General features: G+C 35.0%; 1 protein-coding gene across 11 annotated transcripts in view; it reads left to right on the forward strand.

Moving 5' to 3' along the window:
• The window catches only part of MEIS2 (Meis homeobox 2), a 230,196-nt gene that overhangs the window by 124,115 nt on the left and 83,369 nt on the right, over positions 1–22,712 (forward strand). The window lies entirely within an intron of this gene.

The raw sequence follows: 22,712 nt of genomic DNA on the forward strand, positions 1-22,712 counted from the left end.
TGTCCCATGCCAAAGGAAAGCCAGCCAGGTTTCTCCTTCCCTCCTACCCTTCCCCCTGCTCCCTTCCCCCCACTCTATCCTACTTTGGGACAGAAAAGAGCGTGCTGGAAACGTGTGTTGACATTTCTAACATGCTTTTCTCTGGCACTCACCTGCAATTCTTTGAGTTCATCCAGTCCTGGCTTGCTGAGGGGGGAGAGCAGCCCTGATGTCTCTGCTGCTCCGCCCCGAAAAAGAAAGCGAGCAGAAACATAGCTCTCGCTGGGGCGAAAGAACTGAGATCAAGGAAGGCACAGCAACAGAAAGTGGCACTTTTTAAAGGCAGCAGCTTCTGTCTTCTCTTGCCTGTGCCTTACTTGATCTCAGTTCTTTCGCCTCAGCGAGACCTGTCCTACTCATTTTTCCTCTGCTTTCCCCAGGCAGCGATGGCTGGGGCTGGGAGGGGGGGCAGCAGAGCAGAGCACTGAGAGGGACAAGAAAACTGACGCCACCAACGCCGCCCCATTCCGGATCTCTGAACTGGACGGTGAGCTCAGACTTGCCCACTCCGCTCCCTCCCACCACCACCAGCCAGTATTTTCTGGCCCTTGGCCATCGAGGAAGAGCCCCGGCCAGGAGAGGAGACCTGGAAGGTGTGGGAGTGCCATGCAAATGCAAGTAGTGTGGCACTCCTGCTCCTTCTGGCCATCTCCATCGCTGCTTCAGCCCACCTGTGCTGCCTGCCCCCTATTGCTGCAACAGCACCATTACCTTGTCCTGGCCAGTGAGGGCAGCACTGCTTTTTGCAGGTTTGTGCTCAGCCAAAGGATGGGGGCCAGCGGGTGGGCGAGCCATAATCCAGGGGACAGCCTGTATTAATTGCTTTGGGGGTTTGCTTTGGGGGGGACATTTCTCTGTGACCCACCAAAATTTTCTCATGGACCACCAGTTGGCTGTGGCCCACCAGTTGGCGACCACTGGATTAGGAGACTAGTCTCACTTCTTAAAATTGTTGATGTGTCTTTAACTGATTAATATTGTATAACTGTATATTAATGTTAATATATTGTATTATCATTGTACAACAAAATGGGAAAAATAGTTCAATATGAGTTTATCATAAAATGAACTAGTTGTTTGAATAAGAATCATTAACCAAACATATTCTTATCAGGGGTGGGACTCAACCGGTGTTACTACCAGTTCGGTGACTATGTTTTGCGTGTACATGTGTGCTTTGCGCGCACGTGCGCCTGAGGCACGCTGCATGCGCATGTAAAAAGAACATCAGCTGTGCCTCCTGGACAGCTGAAAAGTGCTCTGCACAGGTGTACAGAGTTTGAAAAGCTTCTTTTTTCCTGATTTTTGAACCTCAGCTGTGCCGCGCAAAGCAGCTGAGGCTGAAAAAGCAGAAAATAAAGGACAGCCAAGAGCCTGGGCAGGCGGGTGGTCCAAACAGCAGCAAACCCAGAACCAGTTCAGTGTCTGCTGCTCTTCAGAGCTACCGGTTCTATAGAATTGGGCAGAACCAATAGCATCCCACCCCGATTCTTATCCTTCTCACTTTTGCTCCTCTTTCTGCATCTTCATAAGCTGAGAGAAACTCTGCACCACATACTAACCTATAGTTAAATAAACTATGGTTTATCTACTTAAGTCAAATGCCAAAGTGCAACAAAACACTGTCCTATATGCTTGCCACCTAATTTTACCATAGCAATAAAGAATTACTTGAAAATAGAAGAAAATATTTTTTCTTCTAGTCTCTTCTATTTTATTAAAGGGCATATACTGGGTTTTCCCGAAAGCCCTACCTCAAAAATAAGCCCAGTTAAGATCACCAGCCAGCCAGATAAATTTAGTACTGTATTTCCCTGAAAATAAAACCTAACTGAAAAACAAGCCCTAATGAATTTTGGGGGGGAGGAGCAAAAATTAATATAAGACCCGGTCTTATTTTCTGGGAAACATTGGTATGAGTCTTGATTTATGGAATATCAAACTAAGGGTTAATGCTATTAAAAATATAAGTATTATAATAATTGACCAGTTTGAAACTAGAACAGAATTTTGTCTTCTGAAGTAAATTCATTAAAACATAACTGATATACTAACAATTCATTGTAATTGTTATCTGCTTTATTTTATTATTATTGAAAATATTTTTCTATTCTTTTATTATTCTCACTCTCTTGCACACTATCCTAAAATCCAAATACAATAAGAAGGCTCATGACAAGCCTCCTGGAAGTGTTTCAGATAAATAAATTTTTGTTTACTATGATCTATATGCTTCAACAATTTCATAATTCTTCCTCATGTTTTAACAACATGTTAAAATGTTAACATCTTCCTTTACTTTTATTTGTATTCAATATTTTCCTTTAAATACTATTTATATCCTTTCAGATAAATCCTTTCTTTATGCCAGATGGTTTATTCTTTCTTGTTTTACTTTTGGTTGCCTTTTACCCTTTTATCAACACTGAATTGCCATGACACTGCACTCCCACTTATGTGTCCTGGATGGTTTTCACAGCTGTATAATCAGGGAATAAGGATCTGAACATCTTATTTAGCATTGGCCTTTGAAATCTTGCTGGAATAATTCCACTAGAACTAATGTTTTAAAGATCACTCCATGAGGAAACATGCACTACACAATATATGTTCTTCCCATTTCTGTTGAAAACAAGTTTATTTAGATAGTACATTTAAACTAGAGCTTAACTCGATTTTAAGACATTAGAGCTAAATTGATAGGTGGCAAATTATTGAAATGCATGATTGCCAAGAAAATGTGGTCCAGTAAAGTTATGAATGTCCCAAGTTTAGTATTTTCTTTTTAGAATGTGTTTGTTCTATCTATTTTATTATCTCTGCTTTTAGATAATTTGTTATCCCATCACATTTTCCCCTTTTCATTAATCATTAATAAATTGAGTATTTACTTACTCTCTGTGCTTTGGCTATTTACCTGTATATGAACACATACCTTTAGAAATGCTTTATTGCTAGTTAATGAAATTGCATACATTGTGTGTTAAATTAACACTGTTATATACTCAAATACTGTACATTAACAAGCTCTTCCAATGATAAACTTAATATAAAGCTTTAGTTGCTTTCCTCTAATCCTTTCTTCAAGATTCTTATTAAATAATGCGTAGTCACTAAAAGGTGTTGATGTTTATCTCTCAGCTGAATTTGTCACTTGATTTTACCACTATAGATTCCTTTCTGAATTTATAATATATGCACAGTTCTGAAGACCTGTTGTCTCTGCTGAATACACAATTGTGAATTGTGCAAATCAAGACGGTCATACTGATGTACAAGAAATTGTAATGTCAGTATTCAATACTCACAAAAATCATAAAGCTGACCAAATGAGTTTCACCCTTTTGCTTTTTTTTTAACAAATTAGACTCAAGGATCGCTTAATGATTTGACATTCAGTCTGAATGTTCCTGCCTAATGATTAAATAATAAAGGAAAGAATCAAAATTAGGCAAATCACCTGCATATTTCAGATAAAAGTGATAGATGATAATCTGATTTGGCATACAAATACAACATTCTAGTTATGTTCCAGTAGCCTACTCTTGAATGCGATTGGAAAAGGAAAGAAAAGGTCTACTAGAATTTTTGTACGTTAATTTTGTTGAAATTCTGTTAATGTCTCCAATAAGCATTCACTAACCTCAAGTCATTCTATAGCAATATTTTAAAGATTAGAATCCATGAAATACAAAGTGACAATGATAAAACCTGATACCTTACTTGACTAAAAGATTTCAGTGGGAATTATTAGAGCCATCATTTGGCAAGTTTTAAATCCTTATTTGAAATGAAGAACATTTGGAATTGTTTGTTGTTGTTTTTTGTTCTTTGTGTATTGTCACAGTTATATAGCTGTGAATTGAAGGACCGTTCACTTCATACCAATACCACATTGATTTTACTTGTACAGAGCCTTTTGCTTTGCCGTTATTACTATTTCTCATTGTTATAGCTTAATTCTTTAAAAATAAATATAGTTCCCTCTGTCTTCCAAGAAAAAGTAGAGTAGGAGCTGTAGATTTTTCAAGATCCAAAAAATTAACAATATAAAAAGTGGAATAAATACTTTCTCTGAGTTTGATTTATCCTATTGTAAAACTATACAATAGAAACAATAAAGTTCTGGAGAAATTTTAACAACTTACAATACTTTGGATATTTTAATTTTTTTATTAAATCAACATTACTCAGAATGCATTTGATATGTTATAAATCTATTAGTTTCTGAATTAATTTGTCAAATTTCTTAACTAAAAATAAATAAATCCAGAGCCCATGATTTTGTCTTTGCAGGCTGGAAATTATAGAAATATCATATAGATCTGGAAATCTGCCAGGTCAGAAAGTCAAAAGGAAAAGACAAAATAAAAATGTGATATATGCAGTGATGGCGGGGGTGGAATGAAGGCAGGCTAAACCAATAAAAAAATTATTTAAGCTTTGCATAGTGTGGAATATGGTTTAAAAATAGCATTTAAAATAAAATCAACCATACCAGAATAGGAACATGATTTTTTAATCTATAGTCTATGGAGAATTTCTTCTCCAGAAATTAAAAGTAAACTATGAGGCAGCAGCATTGTAAAGGAAAATTAATTCCTGAAAGAAGATTTTTTTAAAAAATATTTTTCAAAGTCTTATTAAATATTCTATGCAGATTTTTAAACTATTAGGTAATACCTTTAGTGTGACTCATTATTCTGAATTCTATTAGTTTAATTCTTCTGGACATGTTTGATTCTTATTAGATGTTTGATGAGCAAAGCTTTCAGAAAGAAAGTTTCGGAAATGAAACAGGAAGAGATCCCTGGAGCTCTGTTGGAGGAAGACAAACAAATCTGATCAAGTATGACCCATATTATGCACTATATTGTGATGATAAGGGCAGCAAAATACTATTTCTCTGCCCTTTTTGCATCTGCCAATAGATATCTGGCATCTCTTTTTAGGGGAATCCATTATTCCCTGTTCAAGAGATTGAGCCTGAGAACCATCTGCAGTTAAGACATACATAATCTGGAGGTCCTCTTGGATTCTGCTTGTAAAAAAGATGGAAGCTGTAGCAACAATAGCTTCACTATAGATACATCATATACATCTTTTCCTGAATGGGGGAGGTTCTTCAGACAATCACTTGTGGTCTAGTACCTCATAATTGGATTAATGTCATACAGTCTAAATGGAGCTACTTTGAAGACCATTCAGAAGCTGCAGCAGTACAGAAGGTGGTGCTGCACAAAGTGATCATGCTCAGCTTTATATGAGTGAGACTCAGTGGTGGTGTTCTACTGGTTCAGCCCAGTCCTACAGAACCGGTAGCAGCGATGAGCAGTGGAGACCGAACCCATTCTCTCTGCCGCTCTACTGTTGGGCCTACCCACCTGCCCAGGCTCCCATACTCACCTTTATCCTGTGAATTTGAAGTGCAGCTGCTTTGTTTAGTACAGAAGAGTGCTGTGCGTCAGCTGCTGAAGTGACCAGGATCGTGCAAGCTTGCAAGGGGTGAGTTAGAATGCCTCTGTGCCTGAACAAACACCTCTGTGCCTGGGCAAAGGGCGTGTTTGGCATGCATGCACACACAAAGTATGTGCATGCGTAGAAAACGTGCCCACCAAGCCACGCCCACCGAACTGGTGGTAAAAAAATATTTGAATCCCATCACTGGTGAGACTCTACTGTTTCATGAGCTACACTGACTGCCATTTAGCTTCTGGGTACAATTCAAGGTGCTGGCTATCATCTTCATGGTATAGAGCTTGGCTATCTGAGAGATAGGTTTCTGCCCAATTATATCCAATAGGGTGAACATGCTCCTTAACCATCAGTTCAAAAATGTCATTTTGTGTGACCCAGGAAATACTTCTGTTATGTTTTCAGTTCATGCCCTTTGAAAAGATTTCTACCCAAACTTATATGGCTTCTGCCCTTATGTCATTTATTAAGTTGTTGAAGTCATATTTGTTTTTCCCGCACTTGGAGACAGGGTGTTGTAGACCCTACTTTTGATATTTGTTTCCCTTTTCTTATTTTGCTTTTGCTTTTTTTGTTCTTGTCTGTTGTATTCAAGGTATGTGTGTACATTTATATAGTATGTAATAAAATAAAGTAGAATAAAATAAGTAAGATGTCCCTTGCTGTGATATTTCCATTTCTACATTGTGAGACAACTGATTCTTTAAATGTGCACATCTATATATTGAATCCTGCTACTGAGAAATGTGTTCTCTGTCCATTTGGATTTCTCTCTTCCACATAAGTACCATTTTATGGAATCTTGCCAACATTATGTTTATCAGACTTCTTACAACTTCATCTTGGTTGTATGGAATAATATTTTCATTTTTTTATTCCTTAATCTCCCTTAAAAATATTATTTTTAGCAACAATCCAGTTGTAACTATAATACCTTTTTGGTATCTCTTGTATTTTTTGTAGTATAATCAGCAACTTGGAGTTTAATTACACATTAGAGTGACATAACCATCTTGTAAGAAGATAAGTTATATTGAATTCTTATAAGCTAATACAAGAATTCTCTTAAACATAAAAGAGAATAAGCTCCTCTGTGCATTTAGCCCAGAACTGTGTTACTATGTATATACATACAATTATTCACGGGAGGGAAATGACCAAAAACAAACTGGGCAAAGCACTCCCTTTTTCTTTACATTTTAAATTGCATGCTTCAGATTTCAGCAATGGACCAGAATTAAGCAAGACTGACCTTTCCCATTAGTCAGATTGAGGGAATGCCTCAAGCAGCAGAACAGAGGTGACAGAAAGTGTGTGCTAGGACAGGTATTCTGAAGTTTAGAAAGTTTTCCACTCTCAAAGTCTTTCCTTAAATCTGATTAGTATGTATTGCATAATACTGTATAAATAGTATTGTGTAATGAACTTGAACCATTGTGTGTTTAACTTGAATCATCTTGTATATAACTAGAAATGTGCTACAATAGGCACTGTTCTTAACTATGAGTCATCCTTAAACTAAGGTGCTGTAATTATTGTTTCTTCTCTAGTGAAACTCAAGGAAACAAAATTAAAAAGCAACAGCAGAATGTAAAAATGTAAACAACAATAAAACTTAAATAAAATTAATATTTATTTTATTGATGTTTTATTGATATTTGAATTTTACTAGATCTTCTATGGTGGAGAAGAGAGTTGCCTATAACAAAGCCCATTCTGTGCCCACTAGAGGAGTCTGGTGCCTTCAGGCACAGTAAAGATTCAGTTGTCAGCCTTTTCTACATAAGTACATCTTATTTCTCTTAAGCAGAAACATGTTTTGGGTCATCATTAATTCTAATGGTTTTTGTTCCTGTTCCTTCTAATTTGAACTTTAATCAAGTAACAAAAGCACACGATGCTCAATTATTAGTTTCAGGTTTGTGAAGGGCTCATTAATTTTGCCTCTTATTAACTTCTAAGGTAACATTATTAACTCTTATCAACTGGGTTTTTTTTTTTGGCATTTGCTTCATTTTTGGAACTTTTTAAATACTTGGTTTAACAGCATGTATATATTCTGCTCACTATTATAAAAAGTGTAAAATGACACATTATAATATTTTCTTACTTCACTTTGAAGGTTTTTTAGGATTTTTCTATCTTGCCAGTGAAATTAAATTTCAGTGGAAACTTACATTCCAGTCTCTTAACATATTTTTAATACAATTTTGCTTTTTAAATTTTTTATAAGTTCAGTTTTTTCCCCCATTTCAGTTTCTTTCTGAATCTTGTGATAGCTGTAGGAGTATTTTGTGGTATTTTGAGTAGAAGCTGGAATCATGTAGATATGATTAATGGTTAGTAATTTTCTCACATAACAGTGCTTTGACGTCTGTTATGCAGTTAAACAGTAGTGTACTGATAATAAATTTGTTGCATGGTCTGGTATAGGTTCACATTTTTGTTATTGTGCAAGTCATTTTAATCCCAATAGAATTTCTTAAGTGCCTCTTGTCTGTAAATCCAGATGATAAAAATATTAGCAATATATATCTTAATTGAGAAAAAGTATTCTTTGAATAGAGCATGGAAAGTATTGGTTTAAGTCAGCCTTGATGAGATGCTGACATACTGCAGAGGACAGATATGTGAATTATTTAATGATACATATTCTTCTAAAACTAAAACAATTATGGAAAAGTATGTTCTGATGTACAGTTAGTTTGGTAATTTGCAGTTTATAGTATTGGGGGTGTAGTGTACTTGTTTGCATACTCATAATACTGCATTCCTATTGGACAGATACCATTGCTGAGCGATTGGTAGATAGCAACAGTTCCGATTGGCCGCCTAATTGGCGGGAAGTTTAAATAAATGCCATTGGTTGCGAGCCACAAGCAGCCACTATAAAAAGGGCTGCTGCAGCTCGACTTTAGTTGAAGTTACTGACAGTTAATAAAGAGCTGAAAGTTCAACTCCGGTCACGAGTCTGCTTTGTTCAGGCGATAGAACAGGGATGGATCAACTTAATACTTTGTAGTCCATCTTCTTAAGTTGTTGCTATAAAAACATCAGTATTTATAACTGAGATAGTATTATTAATTGTCAACTAATAGTTTATACAGGAAGTAGTATCGAAAATAATTAGGAAACATTGAATTACCAGACAATTGAAGTAGAGTGATCAAATACCTAAAACAAAAAGTCATCCAAAATTGTTTATTTGTATATTTTATTTGTAAAACATTCCTTGGAAACTTCTATAGAAAATAAATCCATCAATTTATCTAGTTCCTACTCTCATTTTTTTTGCATTTATTTATTTATTTATTTATTTGATTTTTTAATTGCTTACAAGATAATAGGTATAAGTATATACATAGCTATGAATACATGAAATGGGTACATATAAGAAAAATATAAGAAACAATAGGACAGGGATGTTACTGGAATGGTTATTTACTTATTATTTTTAGCTTGGGTACTGTAATACAATTGTAATATTACAACCATCTGAAAGGATCCAAACTGAATTATTTCATTTATCTTCTGTAATATTGAGAAGATATTTTTCTGTAGTGTGTTGACACAGGATTAAGGTAGGTCAATATTGTACTGGAAATATTCATTTTAACAGAGAGAGAAACCAAAAAAAGGAGCTATTACCACAAAACTGAGTCATGGATTTGGTCAGAAGAGACAGGTTCTTTAGCCTGGTTCAGTGCATGTGGTATGGATTAACAATATTGTTGACTGATCCCAGGGTATCACTTTTTGTGTGTCCATTTATCTTCTGTTCTGTTAAAGAACCTGATCATTTGTTTCCTTAACTTATGGTTAAACAAAGATTTGCAGCAAACCATACTGGTGCAAAAAAGAGATATGCATGATGTTGTGAAGTAAATCCTGCCCATATTTAAAAATTTGCATCCCAGACATAACCAGTATTTTCATCATGGTATATGTTTGCTTACTGCCTCATGCCATCCTGCAAGCCTATAGCCACCCATGTCTCTTTGGTTGCAATCCTTTAGTTAACTATCTTATTTTCAGTAGAGCTGTGTAGAATTGTATTTTAAAAGCATGGATATATATTTTTGAGCCAAAACCATCTTTATTAAGGGAAAATCATTTTTAATTAATGGATAATGTGTAAAACATTTTCCACATTTAAAAATCCTACTTTAGATTTGTCTCATCATAAAGTAATTCATGCCCTACACATGAATGGGTGATATGTTCTTAATATACTTCTACTGTGCAGTTTGTTTAAAACAACAGTACATTTTGTGACTGATTACAAACGTTGGCAAACATTTAATGAATTTTAAAAAAAGACGATGCCCAAAATGTTAACTAATTCTGTTTCATTTATACCCATCTGGTGATTTAAAAAAGAAATAGTGCAATTTTTAAAACACACAAATGACAAGGTAAAATTATGAAGAGATTTAATTTTGCTTACTTGTATTACTAAGTACAGTATTTTTGACCTGACTGAATAATATGTCTTGAAAAAAAATTATGTATAGGGTTGGATCCTAGATTTTACACAGAGCTCTTTCTGAAAGATCAGTTTGTATTGCTCATATGTTTGGCAGGCAGATTTGTGTTCTAGAACCTTACACCATCTCAGTGAATATAAATTGATGGTATAAAGCAAATGGGCAGTTGGCAAAAATCCAAAAGGATTTTTGAAGAGAAGACAGCTTATTGTTGAGAGGGCAGCCTGGTGTTTTACAGAATAGTTTTCATGATTATTATTTGTGACAACTCTGCAGAGTTCTTGAGTTTAAGTATGGCCTTTTAAGTTTTTGAAATAATAAAAGTTTTATTTTTCCTGACACGTGCATTGAAGCTGTTTATATCAGCTCAAGAGTTGTTACCTAGCATATAAAAGAACCAAAAATCAACATGGATTATGAACAATACAAAAATTTCTATTATACTGCAGTTACCACTGACATGAGAAAAGCATATAAGGTCATGTGGAACAGAAGAAAATGACCATTCATTTACCTTTAATGTATCTTGAAGCATTTAACTCATAAAAGCAAGAACTCTTATGAAATATAAACCTAGGAGAGTTAAGGAATCAAAACTCAAAAATAAGAGTGTAATAACAATATATTTGATACTACAAAAAATACCCTCAAGCCCTCTTAAGATTAGTGAGAACATATGAGCTATTCCCTCAATATAGTAAGACTTTACTGTGCACTGAGACCATGCCAGTGTCCTAGTGCTGTGCATTCAGCTGATATTAGGAGATAGTAACTTGCCTAAAAATAGAAATGATGGATGGCTTTGTGCTTAGCTTTTTGTTTGTTAAAAGTTCAAAATGGATTCTATAGTGTCAGCAGTTGCCTGATAATCTTGGACTGTGAAAGCAACTTGAGAAGGACAAGTGCACTATACAGAGTGGCAAGAAAACATAAACCCTATGCATAGGTTTACTGTATGTGGCAGCAGTATCATAAAGTATGTTTAGATCTTGACTGGAATAGTGTACCTCTGAAGAAATGCATATTAAAAATATTGCAAAATTGTACATTTGTCCTCCCATAACCACTTCTGGGATTGCTGTGCTAGTTGATATAGGATATACAGGACATAACAAAATTTGATTGCAGTAGACCTAAATGTTAAAATAACAAGATTTAAAATATCTCTAGATGTTCATTAAGATCATACAATGTTCTTAAATGTACTTAGATCTGTAGCTTTAAATATGGGGTGTCTTATCATTACCTTTTCTATTTTTTTAACTGTGGGTTTATCTTTCTTTTATCAATATTATAATATTATATACTTAAGAACATAATTCCAAAATTTAAATTCCAAATCTTATTCTGATCTGTGAAACTAGATTTTAATTTTTTTGACTAACTTATTATTCTTTTTCCTAAAAACAAAAAGATCACTCACAGAATGTAATGTTAATATTTTGGATAATCCATGTCTATGTCAGTCTGGTATAAAGCCAGAGTACTGGGTTGAAATTGGTCACTTTCATGAATGGGACTTGGATGGAGGTTAATTTTACCATCTTTGTCTTGCTAGACTTCTCAGTGGCTTTTGAAGTTGTCATACCCACTATCTGTCTGGACCATCTGTTAGGATGGGGAGTTGTTTGGCACTGCTGCTTGTGCTGTTTGTGCTGCTTCCTGTCCTGTCTGACTGCAAGGTACAGCTATAGTATTAAGGGGAGAGAATTGAGCATTCAGAGACTCTTCTGTGAAATGCCCTAGGGCTTGATTGTTTTCTCTGGACTATTTAATATGCTATACCTACATGAAATTGTTAGGAAAACTCATTTGTTGGGTTGGGGTTAAATTTAAATTATTTGAATGCAGGATTAAAAATATTGTTATCAAGATTGCAGACAACATACCTGGGGTGAGAATTTTAAAAAAACTTTCAGGCTGTGGAAAGAAGATTGGCTGCATTTCAATGAACCGTTTCTTTTCGTTCTCCTTTTTTTCCCTTTTCTGTCCTTAGTCTCTCACAGAACCGCTAGGTTCTATGAAACAAAGTTTGAAATACCCTGCCTTGAAGAATAATATTAGAATTCAGGAGTGTCTTGATAAAGTGGAACAATGGGCAGAAACTGGTTAAGTTGAATTTCATCAGAATTAAATGCAAAGTATTATATTTAGATAGGAAAAATAAAAGACATAGGGTGTTTGAGAAGTACACTGGCAGCAGCATCTAGAGTGGAGGCAAGAGATTGTAGAATGAATAAAACAGTATCACAGCATTGAAAAATAAGCCCAGTCCCTTTTATTCATACACCATAGCACATGTACAAAATGGATGAAGCTTATGATGCAACACTGCTTTAATCTTTCTGATAAAAATAGCATGTTTATTATGCACCAATACATATGAACAAGATTTTGGTGTTTTGGCAGATCACAAGCTAGATATGAGCCAATAGGGTGATGCAGCCATATAAAAAGAGCAAATACTAGGTATGGTTGCTTCAAGAGAACTATAAGGGAGCCAGTTTGGTTTAGTGGTTAAGGCACTAGTCTCGAACATGGGAAATCATGAGTTGAAGTCCACCTTAGCCATGAAAACCAGCTGGGTGATTTTTGGCCAGTCACTCTCTCTCAGCCAAAGCCATGTCACAGGGAAGTTGTTTAGGGGAAAATAGGAGGAAGGAGGTATATTGGATATGTTAGCCACTTTGAGTTATTTGTAAAAATAATAAAGATGTGATATCAATAAATAAATATTACCAAAGTCATTAATCTTCTGTTCTGTAGTGACTACACTAAAAATATTGTGTTCAGTTCTAGGGATTATATTTTTTAAGAAGGACATTAATAAACTGGATAAGGTCTTGAAGAAAGCATTTAGTTGGAAAACCTATGAATAATGGTTAGAAGCACTGGGGAAGTTCTCTTGTATAGAAAAAGGTGCATGATTGTTCCAGAAGACAAGGCGAGATAATAAACTGTGTGTTTAAATTATTGGGAGAAAGATTTTGATTGTAAATTAAGAAATTAAGAAAATTGCCCAAATTATTTATTGTATTTTTCTTGTTTTAGTTGTCTCGAGCTTCCCAAAGGTGCTGGGAGTTGGGCAGCATACAAATTTGATGAATAAATAAAACAAGTGCTGTTTTATGCTGTGGTAGATCCTCCTTGTTGAAGACTCAGATTCTTCTGAATAATGCAGCTGTCTTATTTTGCCTAGTGCTTAGTCTATCCAAAACAACGACAAGCAAGTATGTTATGTTCCCACTCTATCTGAGACTTTGGAATATAGGATACTAAAGAGATAAGTCTTTGATTTGACTGAGCAGACTTCTTATGTTCTTTGTATGACCAGCACTGGCTTTAGGTTAAGGTACTAGTACCACCCCTCATTTCAAATAATTCTAAAAATTCAAATCTCCTTGGCAGGCTTTCAAAAACAATGAATTTGTGATACTTATTGAGAAGGAAGCATTCATGAGGTTAAATGGTTTTACTTTTGCAGGATATTCCTCCGTCTTGTGTAGCTAGAGAAAAACCTTCTGTTCTCATTATTTTATGAAATGATGACCTGGCTAATCCCTATGTTTTTAATAAAGCTTTCAATTTCAGAAGATAAAAAAGTCCATTACTCTGTATTGTTTAGAAAAAAAGAGGCATGGGAGATATTTTGGCAAATTTACTATGGGAAAGAAAATTTTGGAAAACAATATGTGGAAAAATGGTCACGTGTTGTGCCTTTTTTGACATATTAATTTTAAAAGCATAAACTAGCATCTATGAAAAACATACAATTATTTTCACTATTCTTAAAGCCTGTGAACCTGATTCCCTATCCACCTCCTCCTTCAGATGGGGTGATAAATTTTTTTCACAGCTTTGTTGCACATTATTACTTTATTAATTAACCATATTCCCTTCTGTTGTACATTCAATATTTCTTGCACAGTCCTTTACCAAAACTGGCCTTTCAATGCATGCAGCTGTTTGTGTTTCTTAGTGTTTCTTGCTGTATTTTGAATTAGCAAAATGTCAAAAGGTAAAAGTCTGTTTCATAGAGAATGTCCTTTAACTGATCACATTATCATTTTGAATTTGTTAATTCATTTTATGACATTTGAACATTTTGAAATAATTTTGTGGAGCTATAATTCCCTCCTTTAAAAAATTATATAGGAGTTCTTTTTTAGTTACTTTTCTTTTTCTTCTCTCTAGCTATTTACTGTTTCAGCAAGATGTTCTGTAGGCTTTCCCCCTTTTGTACTGTATAGTTTCAGTCATAGAAATTATTAGTGGCTTTAGCAAAACAGTACTACATTTGATTGACGATTGATTAAATTTGACTCAGGTCTTTAATATAAGTAAAGAAATGTGGGATGGAGACAAACACAGGTTCCTGGAACCTTCAGTTGGTGCATTGCCACACTTGACTGGATAACTGTGTAGTTCTGCAAAGCAAGATTTACACCTTAAATGTGGAATAGTTGAGTATTGGGAAATCTGACTCATAGCTGTTGCAAAATAAATAACCTACACACTGAGGAATGTATTAAAGTACCAATAAATGATATGCATCCACTAGTCTGAAAAGTTTCAGAGAACTCTAAATCTAATTCAAATTAGGGAATTCTAAATTAAGATGTTGCTTTAGAAAGACCTTGGTTGCAGACCGAGCTCTTATTTCTAAAGACTGTGAAGGGTTATGATTTACAAAGATTAAAAAAAAACACCTCCCTCTAAGTATGGTGAATTAGCTATAATAAAATGCCTGTTTGAGCTGCCAAAAAAGCTATATCAGTACTAGAGTAATGCTGGAAGTTTAACTCAAAACAATACTAACGAGAATTTAGTGTTTTTATTGCATCAGCAATGATCCAATGCTCCCCCAGGCTAACTATTCCTGGATGTCTATCCAAGTTCTGATTACATTGCTGCTTCTCACACCACAGTGTCTGACACCTCCCAAGTAATTAACAAAGTCATAACAATAACATCTCTTTTACTCCTCAGCAGGTAACAATAAATGCTTGATTAGAGTTAAGATTTGTTTGTGTTTCCATTTGCAAATAAGAGAAAGCAAGACAGGAATGCTTGTGTTGTGGGAAACATTTTTAAAGCATTTTTGTTTTATTTTCAAATACTGTAAAATAAATTATCATTCTTTCCCCATCTGGAAATTCTTTAGGACTTGGTTCCTATACCTTTTTTTTTTTTTGCATGAATGATTAGTTGATGCATATACACATGACTTAACAACAGCCAGAAGCTATAGCAAGGTCCATTGAGCCTGACTTTGGAATAAGAAAAGACGACCACTTTCTGTGCTTGTCTTTCCCAAGAAAAGCAGAGCAGTTTATGACAGAGACAGTATGGCAAATTGTTTTGTCCCTAAAAGAGATACAGCTATCCCAGACCTACTTTTAGCATGATTATTCCGATAATGCAGCCAATAGTGAGTGCAGTACAGGGATTTCCAATAACCATCAACATTATTTTTCACAGTTACTGTTTGATGAAAAACGTTAACTTTTTCAGGAAAATGTTCATATGGAAATAGTAATCCAAGCTATTTTGAATTTAAAACTTTACTAAAAGTAATAATTGCATACTTTTGTTTTGCTTTTTGACCACTGTTTTTGTGTCCCTTATTGTGTTCCAATATTACTGAATATTGAGCTCTTTATAACCAAATAAACTAATCTCATTCAGCGGTGGGATTCAAATTTTTTAACAACCAGTTCTGTGGGCGTGGTTTAGTTGGTGGCCGTGGCTTGGCGGTCATGTTATTGGCTGGGCGTGGCCCACTCAATATCACTCACATTGAGGCATGCATCTCCTCGCCTGGCCTCTCATGACTGTGGGGATGCTGCAACAGTCATAAGTGTGAAAAACGGCCATAAGTCACTTTTTTCAGTGCCACTGTAACTTTGAATGGTCATTCCACACAAGCAAAGTACCAGCAAAGGAGGGGGAAAAAAACTCCAGAGAAGTTCCTGATACAGGATATCTAGTCCTGCCAAGAATGTAATAAGGGTTAACGGAGAGGCAGTTTCTGTAAGCAACACCAGAATATTTCCTTCCTGCCTTCCTTACAGGATTAAGCCAGTAATTTCTTCTAACTGGTTCTCCAAACTGCTTAGAATGTTAACAACTAGTTCTAGAGAGTAGGTGCAAATTGGTAGAATCCCACTCCTGATCTCATCTGAAATGTTATATACACATTCAAGAAAATATTAGATAAATATGTACACTGAAAGTAACTTATAAATGAAACAGACTAAAACAGTGCCAATATGCATGAATGATCTCCACTTTGGAATTATTAGTTGCCACAAATGTTTAATTTATTTCAGCTAGCAATTAACTACATGAACCATACCACAGAATGGGGAGAAGATTATATTGCCAATGCTCTCTTGAGGTTCATGTAAACTGTTTCCAGGCATAATTTGGAGACCTAGTTATCATTTTTCGAAGTCTTTTAAAGCTCAGGACTGTTGTATCTCATATGAATCAGCCCCTTCATTAAGATTTACAAAGGAACTTTTGTAATGATATCAGTTGTGAAATGAGCTTTATATTCATGCTAAGTCTTGGAAGCTTTTCTATAGTCTTCTGAATACTTAAAAATTGGCTTATCAAATTATTGACTTCTTTCCAGTATATAAACATTTTAAAACTTTTGACTAATCTATTGTAGTTAAACCTTTTAAATGGTGTTTCTTGTCTTATAATCATGCTGAGGATTCTTTTTTTTTAGATGGAAAGGCAGGAAGGCCAGTCTCATCCTAGGCATGGCATCCTTGCCACTTAATCCTTACCCTAGAACAAATGCCCTGAGCATCTTCGACCAGAGGAATCTTTTTGCTATTGAAATTTCACTGACATAAAATCACTCCAGGGTGCTGTGAAGAGTTAAGATGATAATGAGACCTATTTGCCTGTGGCTATTTGGGGTATAACCTTTAGATAAACCTGCCACATCATTCTCTCTTTGCTTAAGAGTATGATATAAGTTTTGCAAAACTTATTCTTGCCACCCCAGTTTTCTCCAATTACTTCTCTGACAGTAGACTATAAATTGATCTGGGAATGTTGTGCTACATTCATATGTGACAGTTATTTGTGAGTTGAGGCTTTCCTCCATTTCACTTATCCTTCTCTATGGCAGAGATCCAAAAATTAAAGCCTGGCAGTTAACGAGGTCTGTCAACATCCTTTTAATAGCCTTTAATCCTTTTGTAAAAGTGGAAGAAAAAGCCCAGCTCATTTACAGTTTTTTTTTTTTAATGGAGTAAGGTATAAAGATCAAAAATGGGATTCACCCCTTTAGGCCTCCAAAACTTTTCTCAAAACAGTTTCCAGCTTTACCTACTTTAGGACTGAAGCTCTTGAAATGCTATGGAAAGGCTGGTGTGGGTCTCGAGTTGATGGATGTTGTGCTTCCCTGCAGCTTCCTGCCTCACTGGCAGTCCTACTGCTAATGCAGAAGTCAATCTAATTAGTTGAAACCAAACTTTTTGCTTTCTTATTCTGATAAATTAAAGATTTTTAGTGTGAATTTTTCCGAAAGTTAAGTTTGATATACTGATAAGATACTTCCATGCAAGGCTTAGGATTGAAGAATATGCTGGCTAATTTTGGACGGGTGGGAGTGACTGAAACATGGTACATTCTTACACCTGTGAAAATATATATGGAGATTCTCAGTCATACAGGTCATGGTTGTCTCAAAGGTGTTTTTTCAAAAGACAATTGGACTGTGGTTTTACTTGAGGAAGAAGACATTTACCTTCTCATCCAATAAGATTAATTAAAGCAAAATGTCTTCTTTCTCAAGGAAAAAAACATAGTCCAGTTCCTTTTAAAAAAGGACCTTTGAGGTGACCTGTGAAAATACTTTTAAGCCTATTTAATGCTTAACCAGTTTTCCATATAAAACCACATGCTGTAGCACCATACTAGTAATGTCACTTGCTTGCTGGTGACTTGGAAACATAAGGAAATTATAAGTTGTGGCTTCAATTGTATCTTGTAATATACCAATGAAATTATTGAAGTGCTATTTGTCACCATGTTTCACTGTGTACTCATATAAGAATATTTACCCACTGTATGGATGAGGGAATGACCAATGCCTGTCAATTAGTAATGTATGGACAAAACCATCACTTTAGTCAGACAATATGAAAAGAGACGACCAATTAGGCCTTCTAGTTGCTTTCTAGTTTCAAAGAACAAGCATTGCAGAGTTTATTTTAAAACTGAGCTAGTTAAATGTATAGTAATAAGAGATCAGAAAAAAATGAGACTTCTATGCTTATTAGTTCAATATCATGTGTTCTCTAATAAAGTGTAGGCAGGCATATGATAGACTAATTTCTGAAAACTTTAGTTTAGTATTAAATGTACTCATATTTATAAATTAGTCTAAAACATATTGCTGTGGTTGGAACTATTTTAAATTTGGTTGTTTTTACATTTTTTTATTTAATTTCAGAGCTACAATGGCAACCTATCAAAACACTTTCAGATAAACAATCCAACCTATCTTTAAAATGCCGTACTACCACTGATTTTTAAAGGGAAGAAAAAATACCAGCTAAAGTTGTTATATTTTGTTTATCACTCTTAATTGAGAATCAAAGGCCATTTGTACAGGGTAAATTCTATAATTAGATCATCTTTGCTTTCTATTGATCTGCAAAAATCATCCCATTCAAAGAAAGAAAGGCCAGTTTTCCCAGTGTGACTTAAGCAATTTGCTCAGAATTACTAATATTAGACTATCACTTAGTATATAATATATGTGTGTGCAGATATATACACTAGCTCAATATAACTAATCGACAGCTTTGTCTGATATCATTTTTTTACTGAGATTAATAAAATGGAGTCCCTGTGGATTTTACTCAAATACTTTGGCCATCTAATGAGAAGGAAGGACTCGCTGGAGAAGAGCCTAATGCTAGGAACAATTGAGGGTAAAAGAAGAAGGGGACGGCAGAGAATGAGGTGGATGGAGTCTCTGGGGGATGGTAGAGGACAGGAAGGCCTGGAGGAATATTGTCCATGGGGTTGCGATGGGTCAGACACAACTTCGCAACTAACAACATCAACAAATGGATTTTACTCTGCTATAGGGGTAGTGCTCATCTCCGTTTCAAGGCATTGAGCCATCACTGTCTGAAGACATTTCTGTGGTCATGTGACCAGCATGATGTCATGGAACGCTTTTACTTCCCACCATAATGGTATCTATTTATCTACTTGCATTTGCATCCTTTCAAACTTCTAGATTGGCAAGAGCTGGAACGAGAACAGGAGGTAACTCGGTGCCATGGAGCTCAGGTCTTGAACCTTGGCCAAACCTTTCCAGCCAATAAGCCCAGCATCTTAACCACTGAGCCACCTCACTGTCCCACTGAGTTTAATAGATAAATATTAATGCATGTAATATTCCTCTACACATTTGTAGTCTGGCACTAAATAGAGTCACTTATACGTGCTATTAAAATAGTTTGGATTCCCTGATTTTACTGTAGATCTTCAATATTTAATTACATTTTAAAAAAGAAAATGTTATGCTAATATTAAAGTATTATCTATTTATAAATGGTCTTGTAATTTAATAATCTTTTGCAGAGCCATATTCCTCAGCTATTTCATGAGCAGTATTTGTATTCAACATTTCTAGAAGATATTTCCTTAGGAGAAAGTAGTCCCCTAAATGAAATTAAATCTTCTTGCAGAAATAAAGCATTTCTTCCACATTTATTGCCAACCCTGAATTTCAGTCAATTAAAATTTGTACTCAAGGCTTTTCAGCTTGAAACAAGCCCTGTGCCTGTGATGAGCAATCCTTCTTGTTTGTGCAGTCATTCATTATCTCCATTACCAAGAGGAGAATAGAGGACAATTACATTGTTTGGACGAATCAGAGTGTTAGGAGGAGTATTTATCATGGTGGCAGAGTGCAGCACCTGACAGCAAAGGATTGATGACCAAAAATGAATGAGTGGCCAAAACAGCCTCATATGATGCAAATTACTGACTGTGGATTCCAATTTATCCTGTTCATTTTTCTTTCCTATGCTGACGACTATTAGTGGTTTTTGAAGCAGTGAAAGGGTCATTACTAATATGGCCTCAAAGCAAGAGGGGAAGGAAGGGAAAATCCTTCTATAATTACAGAGCTTAAAAATACTTGAGGAACTAGCCAAAAAAGTGTCAACACTTAGCAATCAGAAAAAAATTATTTTCATTTCATCCTTAACCCACATTAACTCAACATTATCATTCTTCTTTGTTAATATTTTCAGAATATTAAAAGCCTTATTTCTGTATTCATTCACATCTACTTAACCCTTTTTCTGAAGAGCTATATTGTTTAGCTTGCCATGACACTATTCTTGATATTAATATACTAGGAACATTTTAAAATGGGGCTGCAAAATATCTTTTTTTATAATAATCCCAGGCTGTAGTTTTTAACAATTGAGTCATTTGGAACCTAACAGGGTTTGTATAGGTATATTGTTAGCATATATTTGCATGATAAAAAATACCAGTAGTGTTGAAAGAAAACAGCTCCACTTTTTATGTTAGTTGTGATATCAAGTGATATTAATGAATTTTAAAATTAGGTATCTTGTACTTGAGACAGGTATATTGAAATATATTTAATGTAAAGAATATTTAATATAAAGCTTATTTCAAGTACATCTCATTGTTTTATTGATGAAATCATTCTAAAAAGAAAACACTACTCAAAAATAAGGCAAGATAAAAAAATTAAGTTTATTTATGCAAATGTTTAATTTATTTTATGGTCTTTTATTCTCTTATCATAGAAAAATTAGTGATGAGTGATAGAAAAATTCAGCAAGCAATTACTATTAAATATATTCTGTTTTAGTCATCAGGCATTACTGAATCAGACATTGATTAAGATTTGCCCAAGGGGTCTGCTCTTTGACGATCCAAAATATATTACCTTGACCAATGAGATAAAGAATAAGGTTTCCTTGATGGTAACCCCTTATATTTAACTATGCTGAAGAGTTGTGTATGCACAGTTCTGGAAATTAGAATTTTTATGTTTAGAAAATATTGTTTTCTGAAGTGTTCATGGGGGGTAATTAATATTCTTCGTAATATTACATGTAATATTAAGAAGTCTTAAATGGATTCCCCTATCTTTCTAAAATATAGTATCTATGACATTCCGTCTAATTTTTCCCAAAACAATTGTATGGTGTATGTTATGCTGAGAAATAAAATGACTCAAACTGTGGTCATTCAGTCCTAGTACAATATCTTTTCCATTACACCACATAGGCCTTTAGCTATGGTTTATTGTAACTCATACAAGTCTCGTTCACATATAATATTAAAGCAAACATGTAATATTAAAACTTCATACCTACTGTGTGGCATAGCATTATGTAAACCAGAACTTAACTGTTTTGTTGGAATATATTTATTTTAATTTTGCATATCATATTAAAACCTTGAGAATAGAACAATATACTTAACTACTGAATATTTTATAAATGTAAAGCCTTCTGAAACCCACTAAATCATTAAGTACAGTACTGTATGTTTATAAACCATCAATTTAATCCATTGTTTTCAGTACCATTATCCAGTCCAGTGTGGTCCAGATCCATTGGACTTAAAAATCCATAATTTCTATCTAGCAAGAAAAAAAAAATTCTAATAATAATGAATGTCAGAGTTGGGAAGGATCTTGGAGATCATAGAGTCCAAGTCCCTGCTCGGGCAGGAGACCCTATATCATTTCCCATACCATTGGTGATATCATTTCAAACAAGTCTCTTAAAAGCCTACAATGTTGGGGCACTTACAACTTTTGAATGCAGGCCATTCCACTGGTTCATTGATCTCACTGTTAGGAAATTTCTCCTTAGTTCTAGGTCGCTTTTCTCCTTGATTAGTTTCCATCCATTGTTTCTTATCTTGCCTTCAGGTGCTTTGGGAAATAGTTTGATCCCCCTCATCATTGTGGCAGCCCCTCAATACTTTCTACCAATTTCTTCTGACCCTGACTAATTGAAAATACTGCCAGGTAAACAGCAATGCAGCTATACTATGTTTCCATCCAGAATTTTCCTTCTATCCCCTTGAAATAATGTCTGGGCACAATGCACTGCTTATGTTTCAGTCACCCTAGATACAGAACAAACTCTGAGGGTTTAGGTAGAAGAGGACACCACTCTATTGTGTCCTAGGCAAATTCTTTGAAATGCTTACAAATCTCTGAACTATATCAAGGGTAAGGATAGATTTGTGGCCTATAATATTATGCAATTTCAGTGCAGTACTTTTGGAAAGATTCCAGTTTATGATTATAAATAGCTTACTTCTTATCCTATATATCTGTATCAACATATTGCAGTGGAGTTGACTATCATGAGTCATAAGAAGAGGAATTGAATATAACTTTTCAACTTAAAATATAGAGCACCTTGCCATAGACAAATTAAACAGTAGTCCTCAGAACTGGAAAAGTGATAATGTTTAAAAACATTTAATACTACTGTTATGACATCCCTTGGGTCAGGCTGTAATCCAGTATTGATTTGCAAGGACAAATAGCCATTTTCAAAATTATCATCTGTCTGCCTGTCTGTCCGTCTGTCTGTCCATCCAGTCAGTCAGTCAGTCAGTCAGTACTGAGGCATCTTTTCAGGGGGTTTAGACATCAAC

This window comes from Pseudonaja textilis, chromosome 1 (assembly GCF_049901715.1).
Source record: "Pseudonaja textilis isolate UNSWEBS1 chromosome 1, rPseTex1.2, whole genome shotgun sequence".
NCBI classification, from domain to species: domain Eukaryota; kingdom Metazoa; phylum Chordata; class Lepidosauria; order Squamata; family Elapidae; genus Pseudonaja; species Pseudonaja textilis.